The sequence below is a fragment of the Dermacentor andersoni genome, chromosome 8 (genome assembly GCF_023375885.2).
Source record: "Dermacentor andersoni chromosome 8, qqDerAnde1_hic_scaffold, whole genome shotgun sequence".
In the NCBI taxonomy this organism is placed as follows: domain Eukaryota; kingdom Metazoa; phylum Arthropoda; class Arachnida; order Ixodida; family Ixodidae; genus Dermacentor; species Dermacentor andersoni.
In genome coordinates, this window is record NC_092821.1 from 21,664,595 (window position 1) to 21,682,723 (window position 18,129).

The 18,129-nt window shown below is 49.3% G+C and overlaps 3 non-coding genes across 3 annotated transcripts; all 3 read left to right on the top strand.

Annotated features, from left to right (window-relative positions):
- Positions 1–7,114: 7,114 nt before the first annotated feature.
- On the top strand, positions 7,115–7,188 carry TRNAI-AAU (transfer RNA isoleucine (anticodon AAU)). Its single transcript has one exon. It is a non-coding gene; the product is annotated as a tRNA-Ile (tRNA).
- A 166-nt stretch (positions 7,189–7,354) lies between these two features.
- TRNAI-AAU (transfer RNA isoleucine (anticodon AAU)) lies at positions 7,355–7,428 on the top strand. The gene has a single exon. It is a non-coding gene; the product is annotated as a tRNA-Ile (tRNA).
- A 10,254-nt stretch (positions 7,429–17,682) lies between these two features.
- On the top strand, positions 17,683–17,756 carry TRNAI-AAU (transfer RNA isoleucine (anticodon AAU)). Its single transcript has one exon. It is a non-coding gene; the product is annotated as a tRNA-Ile (tRNA).
- The last annotated feature ends 373 nt before the right edge of the window (positions 17,757–18,129 follow it).

Below are 18,129 nucleotides of genomic sequence, written 5' to 3' on the forward strand. Positions count from 1 at the left end.
TGCGCGACTGAAGCGACGACACGTGCGTTCATCGAAAGCGACGCCATGCCTGAAGTCGTAACTGTGGAAGGCATGGACGTAACCCAGGAAGATCTCAACGGTGCTGGGTGGATCACCGCCCTCAACAACCGTAAAAAGCAGGAGACGAACAGGCCGCCATTACGAGATGGCCAACGTGGTACCGTGAACAAGCCGGCTGGCTGCCGCACTGCCAAGGGACCGGCTAAAAGTCTGTTGTCGCAAATAACGGCAGCTTCGCGACTTCCGAAGCTCCCGAAGGAACAGATCAAGATTATCGTGCGCCCCTAGGGAGGCCTCGACGTATCAAAAGCCGACGTAGTACTGCTCGCTCAAGCCCTGGCAATGGCGGCGGCCCTGCCTGAGCATCAAACGAAGGAAGACACCGTGTGCCCAAACAAGGTACAGAATATTTTAATCATCTCTACTCCGCACGCCGGTAATGCAAGGGCCTATGCGAGACTACATAAGATCCATACCAAGTACGGCGCCTACGAAGTCTCGGCGTACGTCGCCGCCCCAGAAGATACGTGCAAAGGCGTAATAAGGCACATCGATCCCTGTCACGATGGAGGCACGCTTAGAAACATGATTGTGAACGAAAGAAATCCCACGGCACTAGAAGCCAGACGAATCAAGGACTCTCATGTAGTCGTGATTCTATTCAGAGGCATGCGTGTGCCCAACCACGTGATCTGCGGCACGGCCTTGTTGCCATGTTCTTTATACCGACGCCAAGTCGACGTTTGCCATGCTTGCGGCCACGTAGGCCACCGTGCGGACGTTTGCATCAGCAGCGAGGAAGAGAGAAGCAAATGCCGCGGTTGCGGAAAAGCAAAAGCGGACGACGAAGAAGAACATCAATGCACCCCCAAGTGCGAAGCATGCGGCGGGCCCCACGTCACCGGAGACCGAACGTGCAAAAAGCGCTATCAAATTCCCTACATCGTACGACGCCGACGCCGAAGACGCCGACAAAGAGCAAGGAAGGCACAACTGGACGAAGAATCTGACGTCACCGACGCAATTGGCGACATCTCGTTGGCTGCACCAGCTGCGCGGAGCGGTTCCATCCTAGGTACCCGATCTCTATCCGGAGGGCGCTCACGCTCGAGAAGGAGAGAATCCAAACCGAGGCAAGGAGAACGCTCCTCAAGATCGAGATCCCGGTCTCGCTCCCAGTCCGTCAAGCGGGCCACGTGGGCTGACAAGGTCAAGGGAGCGACACAGCCGTCTGGGAAGAAGAACGCATCAAGCAAACAAACCACAGGTGAGGCACAGCCAGAGCATAGGATCGATCCCCGTATCCAAGCGCTCGAAGCGGAAAATAGGGAACTTAGACGCGAGCTCGCAGAGCTTAAGGAATCCTTTAAGAACATGAAAGGAAATCTCATAAACCAGCATGAGGTTAGCAACAGTAAACCAGGCCCGTTAGCCGGGCAGTCGAAACGCAAGGCGCCCAACCCGGAACCTTTTAGCGACACAGAGGAGGAAGAAGAGGGCGACATTAGCGAGGTCAACGAGACCCCGTCCGCCGCCTCCGCTTCCCCCGTCAAAAACGAGGGTAAACTGGAAAAGACCCTGAGTAGGATTATGGAAATGCTCTCCGCCATAGAGTTGAGAGTAACGCTATTAGAAAGACCTAGGGCTCAGCCCAAAAGTAGACAAACAACACATACTGAACCGCTCCCGACAGGATTAAATCCAGACGGGGGCGCCACAGGTTTCTAAAATTTCACAGTAAACAAGATGGATAACACAAATAATAATACCGTTAAAATTTGGCAGTGGAACTGCGCTAACTTCCAGAGGCGCAAGGCTCCGTTAGGTCAGCTCGTCAGATCGGTGACAGACAAGCCACAAGTAATTTTACTGCAGGAGACGCTCGCGGAGAAAGAGATTACTCTGTCGGGGTATCGCGCAGTAGCGTACAAAGGCGAAGCGGGGAGAGGCATCGCCGCCTTAGTTAAAAAGAGTGTCTCCTTTGTGGAGCACACCGTTCCAAAATATCGTAGCGGACTAGAAGCACAACTGATCGAGCTCGTGCCCAGTAGATCGAGCAACGCGAATGTCTTTATTCTTAACGTCTACAGTTCGCCTGCAGATAAGAACAGAGACTTTAATGCACTATTCCATTCCGCAATCAGGGCAGCCAGAAACGCGCCCCTCTTAATTGTGGGGGACTTCAACGCTCCGAACACGGAATGGGGATACGGCTTTAACAGCAAGAAGGGCACAAACTTAGCCGGATGTGCAGCCGATTTTAACCTCACACTTGTTACAGATTCTAGGTTTCCCACTAGAAGGGGTAATTCGGTCAGTCGAGACACAACGCCAGACCTCACATTCTTCCGAAATATCGAGGGCACGTGGGATAATCTCCAGGAGGACTTGGGTAGTGACCACTACGTTCTCGAAATCGCGGTGCAGGTCAAACCCAAACCTCCGGTCAAATACGAATACGTCGATTGGGATCTTTTGCGGAAAATTCGAGCCGAAACCGCCCCCTCAAACGAATCCTTCAAAGAACTAATTACCAATCTTAAACAGGCCCTCAAAAACGCGACCAAAGAAATCAGCACAAAACTTGAAGTCCCCAAAATGGGCTCTCGGTTAGCGCATCTCCTGGAGGCTAAACACGCTCTTGGAGAGAGGTGGAAAACACAGAAATTAAATCGCCGACTACGAGCAAAACTAACGTCACTAAACAAGGAAATAGAGTGCTGTTCCAAGCAACTGGCCCTGCAACAGTGGGACGAAACGTGCAACGAAACGGACGGTCGCATGAGAAGAGGTAGTAAGTGGAATCTGCTTAAAAGCCTCCTAAACGATAAACAGCCCCGGAATGCGCTAAATCTCGCCGTCGATAGGCTCATACATAAGCAGGTCACCTCGGGCCTCACAAACGATGTAATTGTCAACGGCCTGGCGCGAACTTACCTACCCGTCAAGGAAGGAAATTCGCAAGGCATAAGCGCGAGAGCGCCTTACACGGGGCTGGACAGGCCAGAATTAGACGAACCTTTTACGATTTCAGAAATCAGAGACGTACTCTTCAACCTAAATGGAAGATCGGCCCCGGGGCCAGACGGGGTCACCAACAAGCTCCTCCGGAACCTGGACGACAAGGCCATCGAAATCCTAACGGCAGAGATAAACGAGGTGTGGAGCTCGGGGCAGGTCCCGTCGGAATGGCGCACCGCCAAGGTGGTGCTCATCCCCAAATCGGGGAAACCTCCGCACATAAATAACCTGCGGCCCATCTCTCTAACATCGTGCATTTGCAAAGTGGCAGAACATGCAATACACAATCGAATCGTCGAACACGTAGAAAACCACGAACTATTTAGGCATAATCTAATAGGTTTTAGAAAGGGACTGTCCACACAGGACGCAATGCTCCTCCTGAAAAGATCTATATTCGATAACGAGACGCGGGACGTACGAGGTATCGTTGCACTCGACCTCGCTAAGGCCTTTGACAAGGTGGCTCACGAACACATCTTGAACGAAATTTCCCATCTCAACCTAGGGCGGAAATTCTTTAATTTCACTCTCTCGTTCCTATCGGAAAGGAAAGCGTTCCTTCGACTGGGCACGATCTCGGGCGGTCCGTACGAACTGGGAAACTGCGGAACCCCTCAGGGCTCGGTCCTATCCCCGCTACTATTTAATATCGCCATGCATAAACTCTCTGAAAGGCTGGCCGCACTCCCAAAAATAGGCCACGCAATCTATGCAGACGATATCACAATCTGGTCCCCGGGGGGATCTTTGGCTGATCTAGAGCAATCTCTCCAGGCGGCCATAGATGTAACGGAAGAATTTCTTACATGCACGGGTCTCAAGTTGTCACCGACCAAATCCGAACTCCTCCTCTACAGACAGTCGAGGCAGGGCGTTAGGAACCTCGAGCCTCTGGAAACGCTGCCAGTCGAAATTACAACACGAGAAGGGCACCCCATTCCGAGGGTGAACTCCATCAAAATTTTAGGACTTTTAATCAACGCCAAAGGCTGTAATGCAGAAGCTTTAAACAAGCTGGGCGCGCAGGCGAAAAATATACTAAGACTCATAACTAGAATCGCAAGCAAAAGGGGGGGACTCAAGGAGGACAACTTACTCAGGGTCTTCCAAGCTTTCTTCATCAGTCACATTACTTACACGGCACCGTACCTCAAATGGAGCAAAATTGAAAAGAACAAACTCGACACGCTCATCAGGTCCGGCGTCAAAAGAATACTCGGTATTCCACAATCCGCTAGCACATTAAAACTACTTGAACTCGGTATTCACAATACCACAGACGAATTAATTGAAGCACAGTTTATTGCACAGATCTCCAGGCTTTCGTCAACTAAGCCGGGAATCAAGATTCTTGATGAAGCTGGTCAGCTCCCTATACAGGCACCGCTCAACCGACACCCCCTGTCTAAATTAGCCCGTGAAGGTATAAAGGCTGAGCCCGCGCCGAGGAACATCCACCCAATATATCCCGAAGGTCGCAGAAGAGCGCGGGCTAGAGCCATCCTTCGACGAATCGATCCTTACGGGGCAGATGCATTCTTCGTTGACGCCGCCAAATATGGCAGCGAAGACAGGTTTGCAATCACGGTCGTTGACGCGCGCGGAACACTTATCAGCGCCGCATCAATCTACGCTAAACACGCCAACGAGGCGGAGGAAACCGCGATAGCCTTGGCTCTTCAAGCCGCAAAAGGCCCGGCGTCCATTTTCTCCGACTCGCGCACGGCGGTCAGGGCTTTCTCGTCCGCTCTGGTTTGTAAACAGGCAGCCGACATCGTTAACAGATGCTTTCGTATTAATACGCGAGAAGAAACCGCAGGTCATACTATAGCATGGTTCCCGGCCCACATGGACGATGTAACTAACCGAGCGGGTTGCAACCCTAACGAGCGGGCCAACTGCCTGGCGCGTGAATTCACGAACCGCGCCCGAGCTAGCGGTCGGGCTCTCCCGCAGGATTGCCCCTTCAAAGATAAACTTACAACCTTTCACGAAATTACGTCACATTATAGACACAGCAGGAGAAAATTCCCTCCCCCCAGCCCGAAACTGAACAGGGCTCAGGCTGTTACTTTCAGGCTTTTACAGACGAGATCGTACCTCACCCCGAGAGCGCTTAGTTGGATAGACCCGAACTTTCTGCAATCGTGCTCCAAATGCGGTCACGCGTGCTGCTCCTTCGACCACATGCTCTGGCTGTGCCCGTACAACGCGGGCTCCGACTTTCATAACCAGTCCCAGTGGGACGCCTTGCTGAAGAGCTCGGATTTCCCAAACCAACTACAGGCCGTCCAGAGGGCCCGCGACGTCGCGGAGAGTCACCATCTCCCTGTCCCGTCGTGGGCGGAGCCACCAACTTGATCGGGGAACCTTCGGTTCCCCCAATCAAGTTCCTCAGGACACTCTCAATAAAGTTCTTGTCACTGTCACTATCGGAACTGCTCTACCAGACTAATTATTAACAAAGAATTGGGGGCCCCCATTAAAGTGCAGCGTTCCGTGCGTCAAGGCTGTCCCATCAGTCCACTTTTGTTTTGTATATATATTGAAACATTATGTTTGTCAATAATTGAAAATAATTCTATCCGTGGTTTTCGTTTACAATCTTCAGAGGTAAAACTGCTCGCATATGCCGATGATGTGGCGGTATGTTGTATTGACTACGAAGGCATTGAAGAAACCATTCGAAGTGTTAAATTTTTCAGCGACGTTACAGGAAGCCGAGTAAACTGTGGAAAGTGTCTGGGATTTTGGCACGGCGTGTGGCCGTTCACCCCGGGCATTTTTGCCAATGTTGTATGGCAGAAAACGCCTGTAAAGTGCCTTGGTGTGCCACTTGAGTTCTACAAAAATAATAATGACTACTGGCAGCAACAAGCAGAACTCTTACGCGAAAAGGCGAATGCTTGGAGGGCGAATTATCTCTCTATGTTTGCGAGGGCAACCGTGTGTAACATGTTTTTTTGTGGCTAAGCTATGGTATGTGATACAAGTGATGCACTGTTCTAGGGTAAATGTGCAGAAACTTCATAGGGTTTTTGCGACCTTTGTGTGGGGATCGACGTGGGAAAGGTGCAGTCGCACAAATTTGTTCAGGAGTGTGAAGTGTGGGGGACTTGGACTGGCACACCTTTTTGTCAAACAATTAGTTAATAGATTTTTCTTTTTTCGCGAGGTCAGCGACCCATTTCTGCAAACTGTGTGCCAGGCCAGATTAGGGCGACTGCTACCTGAATATGTTATTAGCACGCAAGTCCTGACGGGGACGGCACAAGGTTATTTTCGGGAAGTAGTAGCGAGTGTGCGATTTTTGAGTGTGCGTTTTTCTAATGATTATTTATATTCTGTTAAAAAGAGGAAACTGTATAAAGACTTATGTGATATAGTGTTGCCAGTCCCGTTGTACAGAGTGATATACAGTGCAGGCCTGGGTCAGAACGTACTCAAAAGGGTTAAAAGAATGCAAGTAGCACCAAGTGCAAAAAGTTTCTTTTTCAAACTGCATACCGGAACTCTCCCTGTAAGAACCTTCTTAGAGGAGCGTGGGTTTTATATGCCATGGGGGTCTCACTGCATTACTTGCAAAAAGCCGGAAACGATCGACCACGTTTTCCTTCACTGTTGGGAAGCGGTGTTCTTCTGGGATGTGTTGCAGAGGACAATCAAAAAAGAATTCCCACTAGACACGCATGGAATTAGGTACCTTGCGATAGACAACGAAGAAGGTGTACCTATCGATCTAATCATGCTGACAGGCCTGCACAGTATATGGCGCTCAAGAATGACTGGCTTCTTCTGTGAACCGGATGCAAGACCAGCAAGGCTGTACTTTAGAGAGAGTATTGCTCGGTTAGTAGAAGTGGAAAAAACAAAAGAATGTCTTTCTCCCTGGGTAGCCAGGGTAGAAACCTTAGTCACACTAAAGGAATTTTAAGTGACAACGTCAGTCAGAAGACGACTGATGGCTTTTAGCTCAATGTGTTGACAAATTGTATTGTAACCCCGTCTTGACTTTTCATGTGTTGTGAGTGTATTGTCGTTGCGAAACCGGTAATAAAGAAAAAAAAAAGGCGTGCTAGCTCAGTCGGTTAGAGCGTCGTGCTAATAACGCGAAGGTCGTAGGTTCGATCCCTGCGCAGACCACGATGTTTCTTTTTATGCATATCCCAATGGCTGCCCTCCTTATTTTTTACATTTTATTTTCTTACGTGATGCAAATACGCATCCCTCTCTCTTCGCCGTCACCGCCTACGCGCACGGAAAATGACTCGCCCTTGTCTTTTGGTTGGCCGCACCATTCCTCTCACTCGGCCTGCTAGCTCAGTCGGTTAGAGCGTCGTGCTAATAACGCGAAGGTCGTAGGTTCGATCCCTGCGCAGGCCACGATGTTTCTTTTTACGCATATCCCAATGGCTGCCCTCCTTATTTTTTACATTTTATTTTCTTACGTGATGCAAATACGCATCCCTCTCTCTTCGCCGTCGCCGCCTACGCGCACGGAAAATGACTCGCCCTTGTCTTTTCGTTGGCCGCGCCATTCCTCTCACTCGGCCTGCTAGCTCAGTCGAATTTCTACCTCCGGCTACTGTTCGGTGCGGATGCAGAATGACTTGCTGTGGTGGGGCGGTGTTTGCGGCTCGGCCGAGCCGCGGAAACAGGATTATTGCCGATGAAGACAAGGAATACCAAGTTCTTTTGCCGCAATTGCCTACAGGACCCTGTGTTTTGAATTCTGTTTTCCTCCTTGGGGAAGTGACCGGAAGGCCATTTCGCGCGGAAGATTTCCGCGACATGCTGGCTCGTCTGCCCGAGATTGTCACCTTGGGCTCCCTTATGCTTGAGGTGCAACCGCACGGGACATATCAGGAAGGAGTGCCGCGTACCGCGCTGTGCTATGTGCCGGCGCTTTGGCCACGACGAGAGCCAGTGTGTGCGGACATATGCGAACATCGCACGCGCCGCAAAGTCTGACGAGGTATTACAAGAGCACGTCATAGATGTCGCTGATGCCGAGGAAGCGGCTGGTGGGTGAGACGATACGCAGGGCTCAAAGACAAAAGTCCTCACTACGCCTGACGGATCCTGCAGCAATGACAAGCATGGAAAGGACTATAAAGTGCAAAGAGCAGAGGCGGCCGCAGAAACGTCTGCCAAGGACGCAGTGACTAAGGTTGCCACAAAGAACAGCAGCAAAGACAAAACGAAGACAGCAGCGGAGAAGGGAAGCCCTATGGACACCAGTGGCCCAAGTGGTACGGCAGCGAAGCGGTCCCTCGAGGAAAGCAATGACGGTGAACGAGGGAAAATCAAAGCGGTTCAAAGAGAGCCGCCTTTGAAGACAATTTATGTCCGGCGACCGACTTTGAAGCCGACGTTGAATGTGCCGCCCAATAGGAAACCGTCGGCGTCAGTGCCGACATAGCATGATAGTGTGTCTACAGACGTTTTCCGTTTTCCTTTTACTTTTTTTTTTCGGGGGAGGGGAGGGCGGATTTGCTGGGGAATGGTGGGGTAGCGGGCGACTGCAACAAGACCGAAGTTTCGCGATGGAAATTCATGGATTTGGAATCCAACAAACGACAGTCCAGAGGATGGTTTTTGCGGCGCTATGCCTGTAAACGTGAGTGAGCAGCGAGTTGTGTGCAGTGAATGTAGGTGCCGACCGGTCCTTTCCTTCTTCATACCATAATGAATTCAACCAATGTCGCGTTACGTGTTGGAAGTATAAATGGAAGGGGCCTTGGTTCTAAACGTAAACAGTACCAGCTAAGCAGGCTGTTCATGGAAACTGATCTTGACATTATTGCAGTTCAAGAAACTAAAATCTAAAGTGAAGAAGGAACGGAACTTATGGTAGCGGCTTTTCGGCCACGGTATTATGTTTGTGTATCACATTGTGTAGGGAGGTCTGGTGGGTGCGTCCTTTTTGTTTGCAGCTCTCTGGTCGTAGTTATTGAAAGCGTGGTTTGTGATGTTAATGGCCGACAAATAGTGTGCGACTTTGTTATTGCAGCTGTGAAGTGGCGAGCGATATGTGTTTACGCGCCTAAAAAGAAATGTGAACGCAAGGCTTTCTTTCAATGCCTTAAAAGCCAATTGAATTGTCAAACCAACATTTTATTGATGGGAGATTTCAACTGTGTGTTACGCTGAGGACAGAGTGCTAAGCCCGCCGGTTCAAGACGCAAGCGCGCAATCTTTAGCCGTAAGTGTTGGCGAAGTGAATTTGGTAGATGTGGGCCATGTCATGGGAAATGGTACGAATGCGAGGTTAACGCATTTTCAAAGAGTCAGCTATGCACGATTAGATCGAGTGTATATGTCTGCTGATTGGATACCAATGTGTAGCAACTATGAGGTAATATCTGTATCCTATAGTGACCACTGTTTGGTTACGTTTGCGTTAGCCCGTAGAAAACCAAATTTACCTGGGCGTTGTGGAAATTAAACTCGAAACTACTAGATGATGATGTTTTGTTAAGAAAATTAAATATCATATTCAGAACCTATTAGAAAAGGACCATCAAAGTATTGCAGAAGCATGGGAATGTTTCAAGCAGGAAACGAAGTTATGGCAATGGAAAGATCATGCTCTTTACGACGGGAGGAAGAAAGAAAAGAAGAAGAGTTGTAGTGTCAACTTAACTTCTACTTGACAATGGAAGGTGCTTGCCCAGGCAGCTTTGCGAAGGGAATAAAAGAAGTAAAAGCTCAGTTAGAAAGCGGCGATCAAGAGAAATATCGAGGTGTGGTTATACGTGCGCGCGCAGAAAGATTATGGTGCGGTGAAGCACTGACCAAAAGAGCGCTTTCGGACGAAAAGAGCTACGCTTCACGAAAGGAGATAAGAGCCATCACATATCGAAACGAAATTGTGCGTGAAAACCAACACATTCAGCGGGCTTTTAATGAGTATTACAGCGAGTTGTTAGGCAGTCAACGCGAGCACTGGGAAGGTTTCGATAGCAAGTTCTACCACCTTCGTTCAAACAAATTCTACCACCTTCGTTTCGTGAGAGCCTTGTGGTATTAATACCAAAGAGTCAGGACCCTCAAACTCTACTCTCGGTGCAGGCATATCGTCCCATTAGCCTTGCAAATACAGACTACAAGATATGCACGAAAGTTCTCGGGAGGCGACTACAGTCGGTCTTACAGAAGTTAGTGGGACCACACCAGACGTGTGGAATAAAAGGACGGTCCATTATGACAAACATTCATGCGGCACGGACTTTTCTTGAGTGTTGTGATGCCTTTTCAGAGAAGGTGGCAATAGTACAGTTGGACCTGGAAAAGAGATTCGATAGGGTGGCGCATAAAATCCTTTTTCTTATACTTGTACATGTCAACGTTGGATGCACATTATTAGATGGTGTTAAAATGTGTTATGACAAAATAGTTTCTAAGATTATAATTAATAATACATTATCAGAAAATATACAACTCAAATCTTCTTTGAGACAAGGGTCCCGTTTTTCAACTTTGCTTTTTGCATTATATTTAGAGTCATTTTGTTTAAAGGTACTTTGTGTAGTGAAATCGTAGGTTGTCGGGTAGGCGCGAGTGCAACAATGATACCAGCATACGCAGATGACGTAGCAGTGTTCTGCCGGGATAAAGAATGTGTTAATAAAGCGGTTGATGTGGCCAAATGTTTTTGTAAAATGTCAGGAAGTGTCGTTAATTGGGGAAAATCTGTAGGAATATTGCACGGGGTTTGGGAACATTTTCGCACTGAAATGGAAAGTGTACAGTGGACAACTACCCCTATGAGGTACCTCGGTTTACCGCTACAGCATTTTCGGGACACGAAAGATTACTGGAAAGAGCAATGCACAGAAGTGAAGAAAAAAAAACAATTTGGTGGGAGGGACCTTTCCATGTTCGCGAGAGCAACCGTATGCAATCTCTTTCTCGTCGCCAAGATTTGGTTCGTGCTACAGGCCATATGCGCATCAAGAACGAGCATACAAAAGCTGCACCGGGAATTTGCCGTATTTATCTGGGGATCTGTGTGGCAACGTACCAGCCGCACCTATTTGTTCACATCGGTTAAACGAGGCGGCCAAGAACAAGCCTCACTTGTTCTTCAAGCAGTGCTTTCACGTTTTATGTTCTTGCGCGATCAACAAAATGTATTTTATTACCTGTGTTTCAGGAGCGTCTGAGTGACGCTTTACCAGATTATAATGTGTCAACACGACCAGCGAGAGCAACTATCAAGGGCTTTCTGCGTGAAGTTGTATGGGTGTACCAATTCGTGTGCACGCGTTTTTCTTTAGAGTATTTAAGCAGTGTTAAGGGAAAGAAGCTCTACAAAGATGTTCTCGACACATTGTTGCCAACACCTATATCTGTAAAATAATGTGGGGTTTTACGTGCCAAAACCACTTTTCGATTATGAGGCACGCCGTAGTGGAGAACTCCGGTAATTTCGACCTCCTGGGGTTCTTTAATGTGCACCTAAATCTAAGTACACGGCTGTTTTCGCGTTTCGCGCCTATATATAGGAACAAGTTTTGTATAGAAAATGGAGGAGGAGGAGGAGGAGGATGAACTTTATTATTGCAGAAACCGTTGCGTGGTTTATTCCTGCGTGATTCCCTCTGACAGGGCTCCACTGGCGATCGCGGCTCGCCGGGCCTGGTCGAGGGTCGCCAGTTGGCTTCCCAGGTCCAGTTCGGAGAGTCTCGCCTCCCAAGACCACGTGGTGAGTGCGTGTCTTGTGACTCGTGGAGGAATTGCGTCGCCCGGATGGTCGGTACATTCGTGTGTTATGTGCGCGAGTGTCGCTGTGTGGTTGCTACACCAAGGACACGTCGGGGCCGTATAATTGTCTGGGGAGATTGCATGCAGACGAGACAAGTGTGGGTATGTGCTAGTTTGCAGGCGGCGCCAGTCCCTTGCCTGGAGTTTATCGAGAGCTTTGTGTGGGGGAGCGTATTGCGTTCTTCCGAGTCGTTGGTCCTGTAGTATTTGTTGACCTGTCGTTAATGACTCGTGGGTCACTCGTCGGTCTGTCGGGGGCTGAAGAACGGAGTGGTCTGCCGCTCGGCTAGTGGGAACGCGAGCTGCGCAGTCCGCCTCTTCGTTGCCCCGCGGGCCTTCGTGCCCGGGGCACCAGACGATTGCGTGGGTCCATTCTAGTGAGCGACCCAGGATTCGAATGGCTTGTATAGGGAGTGTTCCATTCATGTATAAACGACACGCCGCTTGTGAGTCCATAAAGACGCGGGAGGACCTTCCCTTGCTCTCGGCGTCGCGAAGTGCGAGAGCGACCTAGGAAATGTGTTAAAAAGGGTAAAGGGGATGCCGGTGCGCTCGTCAGCCAAGTCCTTTTTCTTTTAACTTCCCAGCGAAACGTTACCGGTTAAGCCATGGCTCGAACAAAAAGGCTTGTTTGTAGCATCGTCAGTCAACTGTTTAATATGCAGAAAGCCAGAACCAATAGAGCACATGTTCCTGGACTGCCCGGACGCAGTAGTCTTGTGGGACATTTTGCAACGAACTTTAAAAAACGAGCTACCGGTGACGCCGTACGGAATCCGCCTTCTCCCTACATCAAATGATGATGGAGTCCCTCATGATATGTTCATGTTATAGTGTCTACACAGTCCATGGAAAAGGCGAATGGCGATACGTCATGAGCATATTAAGATTCAGTCTTCAAGGGAGAACTTTATTGAGAGCATGGTCCTCATGCGAGATGTGTACAAGGCAAGAAACGAGGACAATGACTGGATGTCAGTATTAGATGACCTGGCAGCTATGATGTGCTGTTAAATAGCTCGCGTCAACCTCAGAGTGGCAGACGCTTCTAATTTTTTTCTCGCAGTGTTTTGTTCACATTTGTATGTATTGCAAACCGGCAATAAAGAAAAGAAAGCCTGCTAGCTCAGCCATTCTGCTTCCGGCTCGCGAGCGTGACGGACGGCGAATCGTGAGCTCCAGCGGAGCGGCGATTGCGCTCTTCGGGGGCCGCGGAACCAGGCCCCTGAAGAAGTTCAAGATAGCGAGTATCAGATTATTTTGCCAACTCTGCCCACCGGGCGTGTTGTTTTGAACACGGTTTTTTTTTTGCACGGAGACCCACGAGTGCGACCGTTTAGAGTCGAAGATTTCCGAGACGCGCTGACCAAGACCGGTACGCTCCCTGACGTGGTGGCTTTCGGGGCGTACCAAATCAACCACGTCTGGGCGGTGACTTTAGGCAGCGCGGAAGCAACGAAACGGCTTCTCGCCTTCAAGGAGCCGAACGTCAAGGGGCGCCGGTGCCTTGTCCTGGACCCAGATGACCAACAGGTGAAGCTTTGACTCCACTGGATGCTTCATGGCGTGGCCGACGACGACATTCGGACGGCGCTTGTGGCGTTTGGGAAGGTCACTGAAGTGACCCGTGTGCGCTGGCGTGTTCAAGGCGTCCACGAAAAGGGTTCAACCACGAGAACCGTGCTGCTAAAGATGAAGCCTGCTATGAAGATCGAGGACATGCCGCATCAAATAAGAGTTGCAGGAGAGCTGGCCCTCGTAGTCGTGCCTGGACGGCCTATGCAGTCCTTGCGCGGCTGCGGTACGGGCCACGTACGCCGAGAATGCAAGATACCAAGGTGTTCGAAATGTAGACGTTTCGGCCACGGTGAGGAGGAGTGCGTACGGACGCACGCAGTGGCTACAGGAATTGCATCGGTGGTAGATTTCGCGGACCACATCATGGACGTTGACGAGGCGGAAGCAGCTGCAAAAGGATCCGGGGAATGCGAGAAACCTGCAGCGACTCCAAAGTTTTCGGTGACTGAGGGAGAAGGAAAAGAAACGATTACCAAAGAAAGCAAAGAAACGGCAACGATACGCTGTGAAGGAAAAGAAGACGGAAGGGCGACTGGTGCAGAGGGAAGACCAGAGCCGGACGTATCTGAACCAGGGAACAGCCAGGAGCCCCTCGACAAGAGCGGCGGCCGAGCGTCGAGCGTCACCGGCACAGCGAAACGCACGCACAGCGAACACGGCAACGAAAAGGACCAGGCGGTGGCCGCTAGCAGCGAGGAGCCACCGACGAAAACGACACAAGGGAGACGGCCACTCTTCAAAACAAAGCCAAATGTAATGTCGGAAACGGGAGTCGCCGAAAAGCAGGCCTTGCAGCAATGCCGACCTAGCCAAACAGGTGACCCCGGCACCAGCAAAAGCGTCTAGCGACGTGCTGGGCGCGAAAGGTAAGCACCATGCTCTCGGCCTGTTAAAACCACAGCAATATGGCTTCTGTACTCACGCTTAAAGTTGCCAGTTTAAATGTGCGAGGCTTAGCCACAAAGAAAAAGCAGAGTCAAGTGCTGAGCCTCCCAACTGACCAAGATATCGATATGCTTGGTTGACAAGAAACAAAGGTCAAAGGGGAAGAAGAGACTGGGAGCATGGTGCAGCGTTTCGCATCTAGGTCTTACGCCGCTGTCAGTCGCGCAATTGGTACTTCTGCCGGGTGTCTCATGTTTGTCAAAAAGCTGCCTGGTCTAGTTTTTCAGTCGCATGTTTCGCTTCCTTCAGGACGAGGAGTTGTCCGTGATTTCGTTTTTTGTTCTGCTGAATGGCGCGCTGTCTGCATATATGCACCCACCGCAGTTGACGAGAGGACTGTCTTTTCTGAATTCATTAAGCAACATCTGAACACGGAAAGGCAGCTCATTCTGTTGGGCGACTTCAATTGCGTTCTGAACACCGAGGACAAAACTAGTGCGCGTACTTTCACGGATAGAAGTACTGCCGTTCTTATTCGATGAATTGACGGATTTGCTTTAGAGGACGTGGGAGAATGCCTGGTGAGCAGGTGTCCAGTTAAGTACACTCATTTCCAAGGTACCAGCCACGCCCGACTCGACAAGCTTTACGTGTCTGCATGTTTGGTCCCAAAGTGTCATGGCTATGACGCAGTGCCCGCGCCCTTCTCGGATCACTGCATGGTTCAATGTTTCATTGGAGCAAAACAGCGAAGCAGCTATTTTCAGTGGGATCTTTGGAAGTTAAACAACACACTGCTTAATGATAAAGAATTCACTAAGGGTGCGGAGGAAGAAATTAGTAAAGTCACTTTAGGTGGAATACATGAATTGGGCCAGGAATGGGAACTGTGCATGCAGCAGATCAAAATAAAAGGAATTGAAAGGGCGGGCTGCATACGGTACCAAGGAAAACTAAATGAAACGCAGGTAAAGTCTATGCTAGAAAACTTATTAGCTCCTAAAACGGGCGCTAGGGATGGAAAAAGCGCACGCAAGAAGGAACCATGCCACTGAGGTACGATAGGCAGGTCGCACCGCATCAGATAATAAAGAATTCGGGCAAGCTTTGTTTGAGTATTACCAGGCACTGTTTGATTTGCGTTATGTCGACCTGGACCGGTTTAAAGAATCGTTTCTGAAGGCGATGCCACGACTAGACGAGGAACGAAAAGCAATACTGGAAACGGCCATTAGCGAGCAAGACGTAGAGCGTGCTATAGATACTTTAAACCCTGGTAAACCGCCTGGGCCTGATGGCTTGAGTGCAGCGTTCTATAGAACTTTCAAGCAACAACTAGCTACATTGCTGACTGCGGTATTCAATGAGGCATATGAAATAAATGCTTTACCTGTGTCGTTTGGAACGTCCCATACTGTACTTGCACCGAAAACCGACAAAGCAGATAAACTTAAGCAGGTATCGTCGTACAGACCTATCGCTCTGACAAACGTAGACTACAATATCAACATGAAGGTTCTTGCCAGCAGATTACAGAGTGTTATAGGCGAAATAGTTGGCCGTAACCAAACGTGTGGAACAGAGGCCGTTCCATCGTTTGCAGCATTCACAAGGCAAGGTGTGTACTTGAATGCTGTGACGCCACATATGCACGTGTCGCCCTACTACAGTTAGATTTGGAAAAGGCCTTTGATTCTGAGCAACAATGTATTTTGTTTTGCATCCCGGACTACATCACCATAGGTTCGGTAATCCGGGAGGGAGTGAGCTTGGCGCACCGTAACTGCACTATGATGCTACTTGTTATTAAGTTGCTGGGGGCCCCCATAAACGTACGACGTTCGGTTCGCCATGGTTGCCCCCCCTCAGCCCTCTGTTGTTTGATATATATATAAAGCACTGTGTCTGAATATAATACAAAGCGATGAAATTCATGGATTAAGACTGCAGGCAACCGAAGTGAAATTGTTTGCTTATGCAGACGATGTTGCAGTTATTTGCATGGACAAGGAAAGTGTTAGTAAAACAGTTGAAAGGGTGCAGTGCTTCAATGAGTTAACCACAAATCCGGTGAATTGGGATAAGTGCCCGGGATTTTGGCATGGAGAATGGCCTTCAACCCCAGACATTTTCGCCAACGTGGCTTGGGTTACAACGCCTCCAATGTGCTTGGGGGTGCAGCTGGAATTTTATAGAGACACTGATCCGTACTGGCGAGTGCAACTGCCAGAGACGCGAGAAAAAGCGGACAGATGTACAAGCGCTCATCTATCTGTCTTCGCAAGAGCTATGGTGTGCAATCTTTCTTTTTATTAGTAAATTGTGGTATACAATGCAAGTGCTACATTGTTCCCGAGTAAACGTGCAGAAGCTGCACCGTGTATTTGCTGTCTTTGTTTGGGCGTCCACATGGGAGAGGTGCAGCAGAACGAACTTGTTTCGGCAGGTGAAGGCCGGTGGTTTAGGACTGGGACATTTGTTTGTGCGACAGATTGTAAACAGGTTTTTATTTTTCGTGATGTTAGAGACCCATTCCCGCGCACCCTGTGTCAACAAAGACTCGGGGATGTTTTGCCTGAGTATGTTGTTACAGGGCAATGTATTTCAGGAAGTGTTTGTGGTTTCATTAGAGAAATTGTTCAAAGTCTCAAATTTCCTAAGCGTACGTTTTTCGATGCAGTATTTTAGTAGCGTTAAAAGGAAAACATTGTACAGGGATGTTTGTGACACGCTGTTTCCAGTGCCATTGTACAGGACCACATACTCTGGAGGCCAAGGTGGCAATGTTTTAAAAAGAGTTAAAGAAATGCAGGTGTCGCTGGGAGCCAAATCTTTCTTTTTCAAGTTACACACTGGAACTTTAACTGTTAAGTCCTTTCTAGAGGAAAGGGTTTTTTTTCTACCGTGGGCTTCCCACTGCCTTATATGCAAGCAGGGTGAGACAATGCATCATGTTTTTCTTCATTGCTGGAAGGAGTATTTTTCTGGGACGTGCTCCAAAGAACCATTAAAAAATTACCGCTAGATTCACACGGGATCGGGTACCTGCCAACCGATAATGAGGACGGAGTCCCTTTTGACCAGATTGTGTTGATGGGCCTCCACAGTATATGGCGCTCTCGAATGGCTGGCTGTTCTTGTGACCCGGACGCACGACCAACACCAATGTATTTTCGCGAAGGCGCACAGAGATTCCTGGAGACTTTCAAAGAGCAAAAAGATGTCCCTGAGTGGCTGTAAAAACTGGAGCCTTTGGTAGCGCTCAGGCCATTTTAAATATGACAACGCTGAGCCTCAGCGGCATTTAGACCACTTGTGCCTTCTGGCGACTTATATATTTTGTGTACTTGTTTCGTTCTGAGTCGAAGACCAGCAATAAAAAAGAAAGCGTCGGTGCTGTCACTCGGCCTGCTAACTCAGTCGGTTAGAGCGTCGTGCTAATAACGCGAAGGTCGTAGGTTCGATCCCTGCGCAGGCCACGACGTTTATTTTTATGCATATCCCGATGCCTACCTTCCTAATTTTTTACTTTTTATTTACCTATGTAATGGCCAGACGCATCCCTCACTTTTCGCTGTCACTGCCTACGCAACACAACGTGAACCACCGCTGTTGGGCGCGTCGGTGCTGTCGCTCGGCCTGCTAGCTAAGTGGCATTACACTTCCGGCCGCGAAAGCCTACGGACGTGTTTTTCATGTGCTCCAACGCGGTGGTGTTAGCGGCATGGAAGACAGCTAGGACATGGAAGACGACATGGAAGACAGCTAGGACTACCAAGTACTCCTGCCTCATTTGCCAAAAGGTCGTATTGTTTAGAATACACTTTTTTTTGCACGGTGACCACGAGCAAG